The 16211-nt window shown below is 35.5% G+C and overlaps 1 protein-coding gene across 1 annotated transcript in view; it reads left to right on the forward strand.

Moving 5' to 3' along the window:
• Positions 1-16211, forward strand: part of DNTT (DNA nucleotidylexotransferase) — a 201764-nt gene that overhangs the window by 25349 nt on the left and 160204 nt on the right. The gene's annotated exons all lie outside the window — the stretch shown is intronic.

A 16211-nucleotide genomic window follows, 5' to 3' on the forward strand; every position in this document is an offset into this window, starting at 1 on the left:
ATAAAGTTGCCACTGTAAATGTTATTTTTGTGTAAAAGAGGCGAGTACATAGTGAAAACAATAAGTGGGTAAATATGTCATCTGTGTGCCAAGACTAATGCAAATTAGGGAGGGAAGTAAAAATGATGAAAAAGCAGAATTGCAGAACTTATTATGTCCAGGTTAGGTCAGAAATAGCTACTAGTTTTTTCATTTGAAATAGTTGTTAGGAAAAAGTAATAAGAGATCTTGGATAGGACATGATGGAGGTGAGTTGAATATTACCCACTAATTCCACACAACTGACAGATATTTTAAAAAATGAAATTCCTTTTTACCATTGATATTTGCTTACTTGGGATATATACCTGTTTGGGTTAGTACACCGATTATTTGCCTTAGAAATTTATTAGGGTCCTTGTTCATGGCAAGGTATCTTGATATCCCATCTGGCAAAACTTGCTGGAGGAATTAATTTTTTATTTCATTGTTGCCAATTAAATGACATTAGCAAAAAAATTTTCCTTACAATGCAGAGTAGAAATGGTTGATTGTGGTGTTCATTGGTTTATATGTGCTTCATTTAAAATCTAGATGATCAAGAAATATTATAGAGGACTTGCTTTCAGTATCTTGAACATCCAAGGGAGTATGCTGAAAATTACCTTCCTTGAAAACTACAGTAATTAGCTGGAAAACAGTCTTTTTTAAAAAAAGACCCATTTATAGTAAAAGGCACAAAATAACCTGATTAGTTGTATGAAGCTACTGGAAAAACACAGGAATATCTGGGTGGAAGATTAAATAAAGTCACTTGGGAGATTATATTTTCCACAACTTTGTCCTTCTCCCTGCTTTCCCTGCACCCAGCAGCAGCTCCAGGGAGGATGTGGGTAGCGCATTCAATGAACAGCCAGTTTTTCATTAACCCCACCTTCTGCTTCATAGCACAAAGGCAGAGAACTATAGAGAGGGTTGGAGTGAGCTTCAAAGACTTGACAACATACTACATGTTACAAGGGTTCTGTAAGAATTCTCCAAAGAGACAGAACCCATACAAACTATGGAAATATATGAGAGGGCACATAGGGGAATTGGCTTACATGATTATGGAGGTTGAGAAGGTGGCCTGCCACCTGGAGACTCAAAGATGCTAGTAGCGTTGCTCAGTCCAAATCTCAAAGTCTCAGAACCAGAGAAGCCAGTAGTGTAAGGCCTCACAACCCACGCGAGGCTGTTGACATCCAAAGGCCAGAGAACCAGAAGGTCCAGTATTCCAGGGCAGGAGAATGTCACCAGTTTGCAAAAGAGAAGTGTGCCCACTTCCCCATTCCATCCATCAACACACAAATCTCTGAAAATAACTTCAGAGACACGTACAGAAGTAATGCTTTACCAGCTCTCAAAAGAATTCTTAAAATTGATGCCTAAAAATAACCATCTGAGGGCCTGACTTTATTTGGGACAGGACTGGAACAATGAATACGCTAAAGAATTGCTAAAAACCATAAAGCATGCACCTAAAATTTAGTTGGGGGCTAATGGTTGATGATGATACCAAGAGAGACAACAAGGAGTTTAGACACGATGGGGAAAGAGAAAGAACCTTGATAAAATCACAGATACTCCTGTGATCAGGAAGAATGCATCCTGAAGTCTGTGAACTAAGAGTGACCAGAGAAGGAACTTCTGAGTCACAAGTTCCTGGCTGAATGCAGGGCCAACTTTTAAACCCTAAGCTGTGAAAGCAACCTTCAAGCCACACACACACACACACCCAGGATAAGGTGAAAATCTTACTGATTCAGAGGTTAGAAGTACAACTTTTGACCACTGAATAGCTGACCACACATGTGCTGACTCAAGCAACCCCTAGGAAAGCCAGGGAGGAAAAGTTGAATACTAGTGCCTAAGGTGGCATATTGAGGAAGAAATAGGCTTCATGAATTTGTCCAGCCATGTCACTAAATAATAATGATACATCTGAAGTAGGTGAGAAGGATCAATATGCAGAGATGCTATAAGTTACCTAAAATATACAGTTACAACACAAAATTATGAGGTAGCAAAGAAAAGTGTGATCCATAATAGAAACTTCCTTTGAGGGGTATCAGATATAGGATAAATGCTGAGAAGCTATTTCTAAAACGTTCAAAGAACTAAAGGAAACCATATTTAAAGAAATAAGGAAAATATGACAATTCCTAATCAAATAGAAAATATATATAATATATACTTATATATATATATATTTATATATGTTTTCTATTTGATTAGGCATTGTCATTTTCCTTATTTCTTTAAATATGGTATATATATAATATATATGTCTCCATATGAATATCCTGGTGTTGAAAAGTACAATAACCAAGGTGAAAAATTCAATAAGGTTTGAGCAGCAATTTAAACTGGGAAAAGAACCAGCAAACATGAAAATAGATTAAGAGAATATGTAATTTAAAGCATAGATAGAAAAAAGAATGAAGGAAAAAAATCTTCACTCTAAAATAATACACAAAAAAATAAGTCAAAATGGATCATAGATTGTAATGTAAGCAAAAACTAAAACATTTAGAGGAAGATATTATCTTTATTGAGGCAAAGCTGCCTTAGATATGAAACAAAAACAAAAAAGGGCAATTTTTAAAACAATACATAGAATTTTATTAGAGGAGATAGAAAAGCTATTCTATTCACCTAATTCAGATGAATCTCAATTTCAATGAGTGTTTGACCTATATAGTTTTATTCCTTCCCATGCCGTTTTTGTCACGTATTACATCTTTTATAAAGATGTATTTTAAACCAGGAGGAAACAGAAGTTACAAACTAAAAATTCTTTTATTAAAAAAAGTATGTTCTTTGTGCTTGTGCTCATATTTATATTTACCTTTGTCAGTGTTTTAAAATCCCCTCATGAGTCTAAGTAACTTTCTAGTTCCCCACTTTCATTTCAGCCTGAAGGGCTTTGCTATAGTCTGGATCTGGAGTTATCCCCGCAAAGGCTCTTGTGTTTAAGGCTTGGACACAGCCTGTGGCACTATTGGGGGAACGTGGAACCATTAGGAGGTGGGTCCTAGTGAAAGGAAATCTTTGGGAGTGTATCCTTGAAGGGGATATTGGAATTCCTAGCACCTTCCTCTCTTTGGCTTTCTGGCAAGAAGATTACATCTGCACTATGAAAAGAAACAGGATGGGAAATGTCAGGCTTCCTTCTTTTCAAAAGACCCTCTCACAGGAACTCAAGGATCTGCTACATCATACCCCAAATGACCTCAGGAAGTTCCATTACATCTCACCTCTTAAAGATTCCATCACTACTTAAATAGTGCCACCCTGGGGACCAAGCCTCCTATCCTACCACATCCAAGCTATAGCAGATATATGACTTCAGAGAACAGCAGAACAACACAATACTAAGTGCAACATACATGTAATGGAAGTCCAAACAAAAAATATCTAAAGACATTGTGGAAGGCAAGAAGAAAATCCTGAAATCATTAAGAAAAAAAAAAAAAAAAACCACAAGGAACCACCAATAAAATTGACAGCAGACTTCTCAGAAGAAACAATGAAGGCTGAAGGGAAGTGGACATGTTCAAAGTTCTGAGGTAAAAAAATACTGTTAACCAAAAACCTTATTTTAAGCAAAACTGCCTTTCAAAATGGAAGGCAAATAGATATTCCCAGGTAAATTAAAATAATGGGTTGCTTGCAAACTTGCTTTATAAAAAATACTGAAAGAATGTTCAGGTGGAAAGCAAGAAAGATCTCAAATCTGTAACATACTTTATATCTTAGGGAACTATGAAAAAAATAGGAAACAACAAAAAAGCAAAGAGAGGAAGGAAATAAAAAAGTAGAGTGAAAACAAATGAAACAGAAAATAAAAAGTTATTAGAGCAATGAATGAAACCAAAATTTAGTTCTTTTAAAAGTGTAGCAAAATTTTCAACCACTAGTGAGGCTGGCCAAAAATAATCAGAGAACATTCAAATTACTATAAAATCCAATGAAAATGGACATCACTATTGGCCTTACAGAATAAAGTGAATATAAGAGACTACTGTGGATAATTGTATGCCAAATAATTAGATAACCTAGATGAGATGGAAAAGTTCCTAAAAGAACTATCAAAATCACTTAAGAAAAAATTAGAAAGAATGAATAAGCCTATATCAACTAAGATATTGAATTAGCCTATCCCCAAACAAACAAACAAAAATTCTAAGAAAAACCCAGGTTCAGGTAGTTTTAGAATTCAAAGGTGAATTCTATTGAATATTTAAAAAGAAATACCAATTATTTGCAAACTCTTTCCCCAAACAGAATAGAGGTGTTATGTACTGAATCTTTGAGTAACCCCAAATTCATATGTTGAAGCCCTAACCCTCAATGGAAGTATTAGGAGGTGGCACAATTAGGTTTAAATGAAACCCTGAAAGTGGGGTCCCCAAGGTGAGATTTGTGCTCTTATAAGAAGTGGAAGACACACCAGAGTTTCCTCTGTTTTCCATGTGAGTATACAAGAAGAAAACATGTGCAAACCTGGAAGAGGATCTTCACCAGAACCTGTTAGCACACTGATCACAGACTCCAAATATCTGTTGTTTAAAATACCCAGACTATGGTATGTTGTCATAGCATCTAGTACTAAGACAGTAATCATAGTACTGAAAACAAAGAGATTTTAACAGAAGCTAGATACCAATATGTACATTTTATATTGATAATCAGAGATAAGCATTATTATAGACATAATCAGAAATTTTGCAAGCCAGAAGACAGTAGGATGACATCTTAAAGTGTTGAAGGGAAATTGAAGTCATCTTAAAATTTCATAGTAAAATATCCTTCAAAAATGAATATATAACAGGACCCCAAATGTACAAAATTACAAGAGACTCAAACCAAGTCACATTATTATGAGAATACCTAACATAAAGAATAAGGATAGAATTTTAGACTCTGCCAGAAAAAAAAAAAATTCATATTACATTTAGGAGGAAACCAATTCAGATCTCAGCTGATTTTTCAACCCAGACTGTCAAAGGTAGGAGGTCTTGGAATAATATATACCAAGTTCTGAAAGAAAATGGATGCCATCCAAGATTACTATATCCAGCAAAATTAAGCTTCAGAGTTGAAGATTAAATTAAAACCTTCCATGATGAACAAAAGTTAAAAGGATTCACAACTAGAAACCTGCACTATATAACATTCTTCGCATTTTTTTTCAATATTTAATTCAAATTAAAAACTGGAAATAAACCAAAATGACTGGGAATACAAATCATATCTCAACAATAACCTTGAACACTAATAACCTAAACTCATCAGTCAAAAGATACAGACTGGCAAATTGGATTAAAAAACAAGACCCAACAATATGCTGTCTCCAAAATACTTCATAGGCAAAGACATACACAGACTGCAGGTGAAAGGATGGGAAAAAACATCACTCACATGGATCATGTAAACAGGCAGGAGTTTCTGTCATGTCAGATGAAGTGGACTTAAGCCAAAGTTAATCAGAAGAAACAAGAAGTATATATCATACTGCTTAAAAGAATTATATGTCAATAAGACATAATAATCATAAATTATTATGCCCAAAACAATGGAGCAATATCATACATCAAACAAACCTCTCAATTTCAAGAACCAAATAGACCACAACACAATAATACTGGGTGACTTTAATATACCTCTCTCACCGTTGGATAAATTCTCCAAACAAAACCTAAACAAAGAAACTTTAGAACTAAATAGTTCAATCAATAACTTACAATTAACAGACATGTAGAGAATATTTCATCCATCGATGATTGAATACACTTTCTTCTCAGTAGCGCACGAATCCTTCTCTAAAATAAACCACATCTTATGCCACAAAGCAACTCTTAGCAAATGCAAAAATATAGAGACAATACTTTGCATTCTATCAGATCATAATGGAATGAAATTAGAAAACAATGATAAAATAAAAGCTACTCCAACACTTAGAGACTAAGTAATATGTTATTGGATGACAAATGGGTAGCAGAAGAAATTAGGAATGGAATAAAAAAAGATACTTAGAAATAAATAAGAATAGTAACAAAATATATAAAAATCTCTGGGACACTATGAAGGCAGTTCTAAAAGGAAAAATCATTGTATTGAGCTCATTTATTAAAAGAATAGAAAATAGTCAAATAAATAACTTTACATTATATCTCAGTGTCCTAGAAAAAAGAGAACAAATCAACACCAAAATCAGTGGAAGGCAGGAAATTAAAATCAGAGCTGAAATCACTGATATTAAAACAAACAAAAATTTAAAAAATTGACAAAAAGCCAGTTCTTTGAAAAAATAAATAAAATTGATAAACTCTTAGCCATGCTAACAAAGAGGGAGAAAACTTAAATTATTATTAAAACATGATAAAGAAGGAAATATCACAATGGACACTATGAAATACAAATGACAAACTATTTTGAAAATTCATACTCCAATAAAATATAAAATCTTGAAGATATTGACAAATTTCTAGAGATCTATGACTCACCCAAATTGAATCAGGAGGACATATATAATTTAAACAGATCTATTTCAAGCAGTGAAATAGAAGACTCCAACAAAAAGTCTACCAACTGAGAAAAGCCCAAGACCAGATGAATTCTCAGCTGAGTTCTACAAAACAATTTAAAGAAGAATTAACACCAATCTTCCTCAAATTACTCCATTGCTGCAGTCTGGCTGGGCACAATTCAGGAGCCACTTGTCAAAAGAAAAGAACTTTATTTTTAGAACATACACACCGCACCACACAGCTCTTCAGGAAAACTCTCAGAGCCCAACTGCCACCACCGGCTTCCCACCAGCCTCTCAACCTCCCCCACTCCTCCTGCTCTTGAGGCCAATTGGCTGGGTCGCGTGGGCAGAGCCAAAAAAAGTCCCCCAATGAGCAGCTCTGTGGTCTGAAAGGGTAGGGAAACAACCCAATGAGCAACACCGCAGAGGAGCCAATCAGTTGGCAGCTAGAAGTTTGCTGGGGCCGCTGTGAGCCAATCGTCAGCTGGCAGCTGGAAGTTTGCTGGGGCCCCTTTGGCTGTGGCTCTCAACATCTCCCCCTCTCTGTTTAAACAACAAGCATGTGGCTTAGGGACCGTGCCTGCCTTAGGTTGTCCAATACTACATATGGTCCTTACCTGTCATCAGATGAGCTGACGCCTTGAGGTGTCAGCATCCTGTCTTAGGTTGGTACCATTGCAGTTGGATGTTACCTGTCATTGACTGCTGATCCAGCATACAGCCACACCTGTGGATAGGTCTTTGTACCAGCAGGGGGGTGAGGTTCTTTGCCTCACCTCTGTTGGCCCCCAAATTTTAGCTGAATGACCATCACAAGCAAAAGGGAGGAGGATACACCAAGCCAATTGACGGCTCCTTTTGGAAAAATTGTACCACTGATGACACCATCAGCAAAAATACCTCAACACTACCACAAGTCGCTGCACCAACAGATAGTTCACAATGCATACAAGTGAGTTCATGATGCATACAAGTGATACATAATCCAGGCAAGTTCTGCAAGCAGTTCAGTGATAGCTATTGCAGAAGCTGTAGATTGGTTTTATCTTTGTCTTCACCGGCACTGGGATGAAGATAGGAATTCTGGCAATAATGGCTAAAGAAAAAAATTATGTAACATTCCAGAAGGCACTAAAAGAAAACAATTTTCTGAACAATTTACATTATCTTGAACAGAATTATTAAATATAATGAAAAGGAAAGGTGAAAGTAAACAAACAGATCTGTTAACCTCCTTTTTTGTTCACATATTAAAACAATCCTCAACAGCTGTTTACCCAATTTAAATTAAACCATTTAAATCACGTGAATAAAAAAAAAAATTTGGATCCATTTTTTCATGAGCGCTCATCTTATATGATATATGGACATACATACATACATACAAACATACAACACAAAACACAAGTGTGCACACAATATAATACATACAACACATAACATAATAGTAAAGGCCTTATAACTTGTTACAGGTGAAATCTCCATTGCAATGTTTAAAAACTCTATAGTCAAAAAATAGAACTGATCAGCAAAACATTAACCTAGGTCTGTATGAGCTCAAAAAACAAAATAGAACTTCATGATGTGGGAAAGGGTAATAATAAAATAGATATTGGAAAAAAGCATCCTGGTTCTGTTGCAGATGTAAGAATAGCCAAACTGGAGTTTTCGATATCAGCTGTTATGGATTTGACCAAATCATCTTCTTTTTGGTCTGTACAAATCGCTTTAGTTAATCTTTCTGGAATCCAAATCGACTGCTGTTCTCCCTGTGGAAACACACAAACAGACCCCCGACTCCAGACAATTACTGGGTCAGGACCTTTCCATTGTCCTGTTAGATTATCCTTCCAAAGTACCTTGGGCTTATGTACATTTTTTGGACACATATGCCTTTCCACAGCACTACGTCCTGATGAATCCAAATTTAAAAAGTTTAGAGTAAAAAGGGTTATTTTAAGTTTATCTTTGGGGAATATATACCCCTTCCCAATTCCCTCCTTTTGCTTTAGTAAGTACATTTTAATAGTTTGATGAGCTCTTTCAACTATGCCTTGTCCCTGTGGATTGTATGGGATTCCTGTTATATGAGTAATGCCAAATGATGAGCAAAATTGTTTAAAAGAGGTAGAAGTATAACCAGGGGCATTATCTGTTTTTAACTGTTTTGGAACGCCCACAGTGGCAAAATTTTGTAAGCAATGAGCTATAATATCTTTAGTTTTTTCTCCGGCATGAAGGGAACCCATCAAAAATCGGAAGAAGTATCAACTGTAACATGCAAATATTTTAATTTTCCAAATTCTGGCAAGTGTGTGACATCCATCTGCCAAATATGGTTAGGTATCAGTCCTCTAGGATTGACTCCAAGATTAACTTATGGTAAAAAGGTCACACAATTTTGACATTGTTTTATTATTTGTCTAGCTTGTTCCTTAGTTATTTTAAAACGCTTTTGTAAAGTATTAGCATTGACATGGAACTTTTTATGAAAATTTGTAGCTTCTTCTAGTTTAGAGAAAATATGTATGTCATGTGTAGTTTTTTTTTTTTAAAAAAAAACATTCTTTTTTTTTAAAAGAGAGAGTGAGAGAGGGGGGAGAGAGAGAGATAATTTTTAATGTTTATTTTTCAGTTCTCGGCGGACACAACATCTTTGTTGGTATGTGGTGCTGAGGATCGAACATCTTTGTTGGTACAACAAACAACAACATCTTTGTTGGTATGTGGTGCTGAGGTGCGCTACCGCTTGAGCCACATCCCCAGCCCTCATGTGTAGTTTTATCTGCTAAATCATTGCCCAAACTAAGGGCTCCAGGGAATCCTGTATGTGCCCTGATATGTCCTATAAAGAATGGATCTTTTCTGTCACAGATTAGACTTTGTATAGTGGAAAACAAAGAGAAAACATTAGAAGAAGGGGAAATCCTACCAGCATCTTCAAGGGATACTATAGCATTAACTATATACTGACTATCGGAAAATAAATTAAATACAGAATCTTTAAACATCACAAAAGCTTGTAATACTGCATTAAGCTCTACCTTTTGAGCTGATTGTTTGGGTACTAAAAATGTAAAAGTTTGATCAGGTGTAACTATTGCTGCTGTACCATTATTTGACCCATCAGTGAATATATTTGGAGCATTCATGATAGGTGTTTTTCTTGTCATTTTTGGAAAAATTACAGGATGCAATGACCAAAAAGACAATAAGGATTAGATGGTAAGTGGTTATCAAATGAAACATTAGATTTGCACATGATTATTGCCCAAGTATTTAACTCATTAGCTAATTCATTAATTTGATCCATAGTATATGGAGTAATAATTTTATTGGGAGAAATTCCAAATACTCCCTTTGCTGCTTTTATTCCTTTGAGTATTAATTGTCCTACAGCCTCAGGATACCTAGTAAGAATAGTGTTAGGAGAATAAGATAAATGTATCCATAATAATGGACCTTCTTGCCAAAATACTCCTGTAGGAATATTTTTTGTTGGTAGTACAATAAATAATAAAGGCAAACTTATATCAATTCTATCCAAATACATATTTTCCATATATGTTTCAATGATTTTTAATGCCTTTCTTGCTTCAGGCGTTAACATTCGGGGTGAATTTGGATCTGAAAGACCTTTTAGAATATCAAATAAAGGTCCCAACTCTCCTATTGGTATACCTAGATAAGGCCTTACCCAATTTATGTCTCCTAATAACTTTTGAAAGTCGTTATGTGATTTGAGTTGATCTACTCATATTTGAATTTTTGGTGGACGGACCATGGTTGAGGATAATAGAACTCCTAAATAATTAATTGGAAAATTTAATTGTACTTTATCTATTGCTATCTCTAGATTATAATATTTTAATAAGTTTGTAAGTGTGGCATAACATTCTAGCAATGTGTTTTTATCTTTGTGTGCTAATAATACATCATCCATATAGTGAAATATTTGTAGTTCAGGATTTTGATTTCTAAGTGGCTGGATTGCTTTGTTAACGTACATTTGACACATAGTTGGGCTGTTAGCCATCCCTTGAGGGAGTATTTTCCATTCATATCTCTGATCAGGACCTTCATGATTCAGTGCAGGGATTGTAAATGCAAAACGTGGATTATCCTCAGGATGAATTGGAATTGAAAAAAAACAATCTTTAATATCTATAACTAAAACATACCATGTTTTTGGCAAAGCAGACAATTGAGGAATCCCCGATTGAGCAGGTCCCATAATAACCATCTCATTATTAATGGCTCTTAAATCTTGCAATAATCTCCTTTTACCAGATTTCTTTTTGATGACAAAAATGGGAGTATTATGGGGAGATACAGAAGGTTGTATATGTCCTTCCGCTACTTGTTGTTTGACCAGGTCATGGGCTGCTTGTATCTTTTCTTTAGTCAGGGGCCACTGAGGAACCCATACTAGTCTTTCTGATTTCCAAGTAATTTTTATTGTCTCAGTGGCCCCTTCTGAAAATCCAACCCATGTCTGTCTGTTCCTTGATCTATTTGTATTGTGCTGCTATACCTTGTTTTTGTTTTTCTAATCTTTTTGCTTTCCTAAAACCTTGTCTAGCCATAATAGTGGGTGCATTTTGATTGATGTTATTTGTTAATGTCAAACCTAATTGATCTAGGACATCTCATCCCCATAAATTTACGAGAAGATGATCCAATACATATGGTTGTATAGTTCCTTCACATCCTTCAGGATCCTTCCAATCTAATACCATTGCACTTCTATGGGGATTAGTCGCCACTCCTAGGCCTTGAAGCGTTTGAGTGGCTTGTTGTAATGGCCAATGTTTTGGCCATTCTTGATGAGAGATGATGCTGAGGTCTGTGCTTGTATCCAGTAGCCCATTAAATTCATGTCCTTGAATATTTAGTTTTAGCATGGGGCGAGAATCTAAATTTAAAGACAGCATAGCCCAGTCTACACCTGTAGAGCCTAATCCCTTGGAACCTCTTTCCTCAGTATGACTGGAAAATTTATCATGTAGGCTGGGTATTATTAGTGACTGTGCTATTCTATCTCCTTGTGAAATTACTGATATACCCTTTGGAGAACTGGCTATAATTTTTATTTCACCTTCATAATAGGGATCAATTACCCCAGGACTTATCATAAGTTCTTTTAGAGTAGAAGAACTGCATCCCAATAATAAGCCTACTGTTCCTTTGGGAAGAGGTCCTTTTACCCCTGTGGGAATGATTTGAACTCCCATCTCTGGAGTTAGTACTGTTCTGGTGGAGGCGCAGATGTCCAATCCTGCGCTCCTCTGGTTTGTCTAGTGAGGGATTTAATGGACAATGTGTCCTGGTCACTACCCTGATGGGGGTTGCTGGGTTCCTCCAGTGCTCCGTATATTTGTGGTCTTGGGCCCCGGAGCATTGGGTCCCCCTGTCCATTTTTTGGCAATGGAGCCCAATGCCTTTCTCCACGATATCGTGGATAGACACCTGGTCCTTGTTCATTTTTTGATAATGGAGTACCCTCTATGGTGGTTTGAGAACGGCATTCATTAGCCCAATGTCTCCCTCTATGGCATCGTGGGCAAATACCCAGTATTCTACTCCTTTGATACCTAGTTTTGTTAAACCCTCCTCCTATGGGGCAATTCCTTTTAAAATGTCCTGTTTGTTCACAATTGTAGCATGTTTTTGGCCTGGCATCTGAAACCTGTTGTACTGCAGCTGCCACGACTTGCCCTTTTTCATTAATGTCTCTACATAATTTAATATATGTATTTAAATCTTCATGTTTCCATGGTCTAATGAGTTCTCTGCACCAACGATTCGCTTGCTCATAATCCAGTTGTTTTATTAATGGCATTTCTTGTTCTATATTCCCGAAGACTCTGGTAGCTGTTTGAATAAGCCTATCTACAAATTCAGCATAAGGTTCATTAGCTCCTTGAAACAGAAAAGGAGGGAACCTTTCCAAACCCATTGTATGAAGCTGGTATCCATCCTGATACCAAAACTAGACAAAGACACATCAGGGAAAGAAAACTTCAGACCAATATCCTTCATGAACATAGATACAAAAATTCTTAATAAAATTTTGTCAAATTGTATACAAAAATATATTAAAAAGATAGTACACCACAATCAAGTGGGGTTCATCCCAGGGATGCAAGGTGGGTTCAACATAAGAAAATCAATAAATGTAATTCATCACATGAATAGACTTAAGGACAAGAATCATATTATTATATCTATAGATGTAGAAAAAGCATTTGACAAAATACACTAGAAACACTAGGGATACTAAGCACAAACCTCAACATTATAAAAGCTATGTACGTTCAACCCAAAGTCAACATCATTCTAAATGGAGAAAAATTGAAAGCATTCACTGTAAAAATTAGAAAAAGGGGACTGGGGTTGTGCTCAGCTATAGAGTGCTTGCCTAACATGTGTGAGGCCCTGGGTTCAATCCTCAGCATCAAGTAAAAATCAAGGTATTGTGGCTAACTACAACTAAAAAATAAAAGCTTTTTTAAGAAATTAGAACAAGGATGCCCTCTTTCGCCACTTTTATTCAACATCATCCTTGAAACTAGTCAGAGAAATTACAAGAAATTAAAGGGATAAAGATAGGAAAAGAACAACTCAAACTATCCCTATTTGCCAATAACATGATTCTATATTAAAAAAAATTCCCACCATAAAACTTCTAGAACTCATAAAATGAATTCAGCAAAGCAGCAGGATATAAAATCAACACCCATAAATCAATTGCATTCCTTTACATCAGAATTTAGGAAAACAATCCCATTGTGTGTGTGTGTGTGTGTGTGTGTGTGTGTGTGTGTGTATTTGGGGATCAATCTAACCAAAGAGGTGAAAAACTTGTACAGTGAAACCTACAGAACTCTAAAAGAAACTGAGGAAGATCTTAGAAGATGGGAAGATCTCCAATGCTCTTGGATAAATAGAATTAAAATTGTCAGAATGGATATACTATCAAAAGTGCTATACAGATTTAATGCATTAAAATCCCAATGACAGTCTTCATAGAACTAGAAAAGGCAATCATGAAATTCATTTGGAAAAGTAAGAGACCCAGAATAGCCAAAGCAATCCTTAGCAAGAAAAGTGAAGCAGGAGGCATCACAATACCTGACCTCAATTATACTACAGAGCTATAGTAACAAAAATATCATGGTATTGTCACCAAAACAGGCATGTAGAACAATGGTAAAGAATAGAAGACACAGAGACAAACCTACATATATTCAGTTATCTCATCCTATACAGAGGCACCAAAAACATACATTGAAGAAAAGATAGCCTCTTCAAGAAATGATGCTGGGAAAACTGGAAATCTATATGTAACAAAATGAAATTAGACTCCTATCTTTCACACTGCACAGCTCAACTCAAAGTGGATCAAGGACTTAGGCATTAGAACAGCAAAGCAGCAGGATACTAGAAGAAAAAGTAGGCCCAAATCTCCAATCATGTTGGCTTAGGAACTGACTTCCTTAACTCCTCAAGTGCAAGAAGTAAAATGAAGAATAAATGGAATGGAATTAAACTAACAAGCTTCTTCACAGCAAAGGAAATGAGAACACGAAGAGAGAGCATACAGAATGGGAGAAAATGTTTGTCACGTAAACCTCAGATAGAGGATTAATCTCCAAAGTACTCAAAAACTTAACACCAAAAATACAAATAACCCAATCAAAAATGGGCTAAGGAACTAAACAGACAATTCTCAAGAAGGACTACAAAGGAAAAATGTTTGACATCTCTGGCAATTAGAGAAATGCAAATTAAAACTACACAGAGATTTCATTTTATTTCAGCCAGAATGGCAATTATTAAGAATACAAGTAAACAATAAATGTTGGTGAGGATGTGGGGGAAAGGTACATTCATATAGTATTGGTGGGACTGCAAATTGGTTCAACCACTCTGGAAAGCAGAATGGAGATTTTTCAGAAAACTTGGAATGGAACCACCATTTGACTAAGTTATCCCACTCCTTGGCATATATCCATGAGTGTCGGAGACCAGCTCCAACAGGGGGTCTCAGGAGAGGAACGGATGGTGAGGAGTCGGCGAAAAAGGGGTGGAGAAACAACACAGACACCAAAGTGAAGGTGTTGATCCCAATCTTTACTTGCGAAGTTGATCATATATACTTTTCATTTTGGCAGGCTCACAGTACTTTGTGGTTACAAAACAGGAATCATTATTCAAAGAAACAAAATATTACCTAGCTACAATTAGAATAGAAGAATGTATCTTGGCTTATGCATAAGCAAGCATTTGTACTTTCAGTTCGCGTTTTGTTTTGAGCTGTTTCTGCTTAGTTAACTTTTAATAATAGTTACAAATGTCCCAAACTATTGGCCTATACCTTGACTATTCTTTCTTGACTTACTGACTGGAACCGGTGCCATGGTTACGGCAAGTGGTTGACTTGTTATTAATTTTAATCAAACAAGAGTAAGAGCACAAACCATTGTGCACAGGAACAAGAACAAGTTGCCCAGTACTAAGCACTAATCTGTCTTCTTAACATTAATTTTTCTTCTCTAGATTTTAATTTAATTTCTCGAAAACTTCCTTGACAGGAATACAGGGAGTTTTTCATTAGACATTAACAATTTACACTCCACATCAGAATCACTGCATTTAGAGCAAACAGATCTATGCTTTAGAAGTAGTTGCATTAATTGGGAAAGTCATGTTTTTTCCTTCATACTTAATGGTCATATGAGAAATCGCAACTATACTTATTAAAGGAATACAAAAACTACAATTAGGATTGAGACATTTACACACTTATCTCTCAGTAATTAAAAAACTAGCAAAAAATATGTACTAAGGACTTGAGAAGAAGACTTGAGCAATATTATCAGTCAACCTGAACTAAATGACATTTACAAACTGACATCTATACTCCACCCAAGAAGAGCAGAATGCACCTTTGTTTTCTATAAGTGCGTATGGGAAATCTAGTAGATAATTACAAATTTTCAATAAATTTAAGAGAACAAAAAAACAGAATTCCATTATAAATCAGTCTTGGAAAAAATATTTGGAAAATTCAAAATCATTTGGAAATTCAACAGCATGTTTCTGATTAGCCAGTAGGTTAAAGAAGAAATGACAAAGGGAATTTCAAAATATTTTAATCTAAATAAAAGTAAGAAAACAATATCAAAATTCTTTGGATGTCATTAAAGCTGTACTTGGAGTGAAATTTTTCAGCTTTAAATACTGTTATTAGAAAATATTCAAGATTTTGAGGCTGGGATTGTGGCTCAGCAATAGAGTTCTTGCCTAGTGCAAGGTCCTGGGTTCAGTCCTCAGCACAACACAAAAATAAATTTAAAAAAGTTTTTTTTTTTAAAAAGAAAATAATCAATATTTAAAATCAATTATATAGGCTTCCATCTTTAAAAAGTATATAAAGAAGAGCAAATTATATTCAAAATAAGGATAAGGAATAAAAAATTAAGTGTCCATGGAAACCAATGAGTAGAAAACAAACAAACAATAGAGAAAATAAATAAAACCCAAACCAGATTCTTTGGAAGGATCAATAAAATTGATAAACCTTTAGCTAGACTGACTAAAACAACAAGAAAGCAGATGTTTATACCAATATCAGGAATGAAAGGGGAGA

This window comes from Spermophilus citellus (assembly GCF_964194105.1).
Source record: "Spermophilus citellus genome assembly, chromosome: 15".
Taxonomy (NCBI): domain Eukaryota; kingdom Metazoa; phylum Chordata; class Mammalia; order Rodentia; family Sciuridae; genus Spermophilus; species Spermophilus citellus.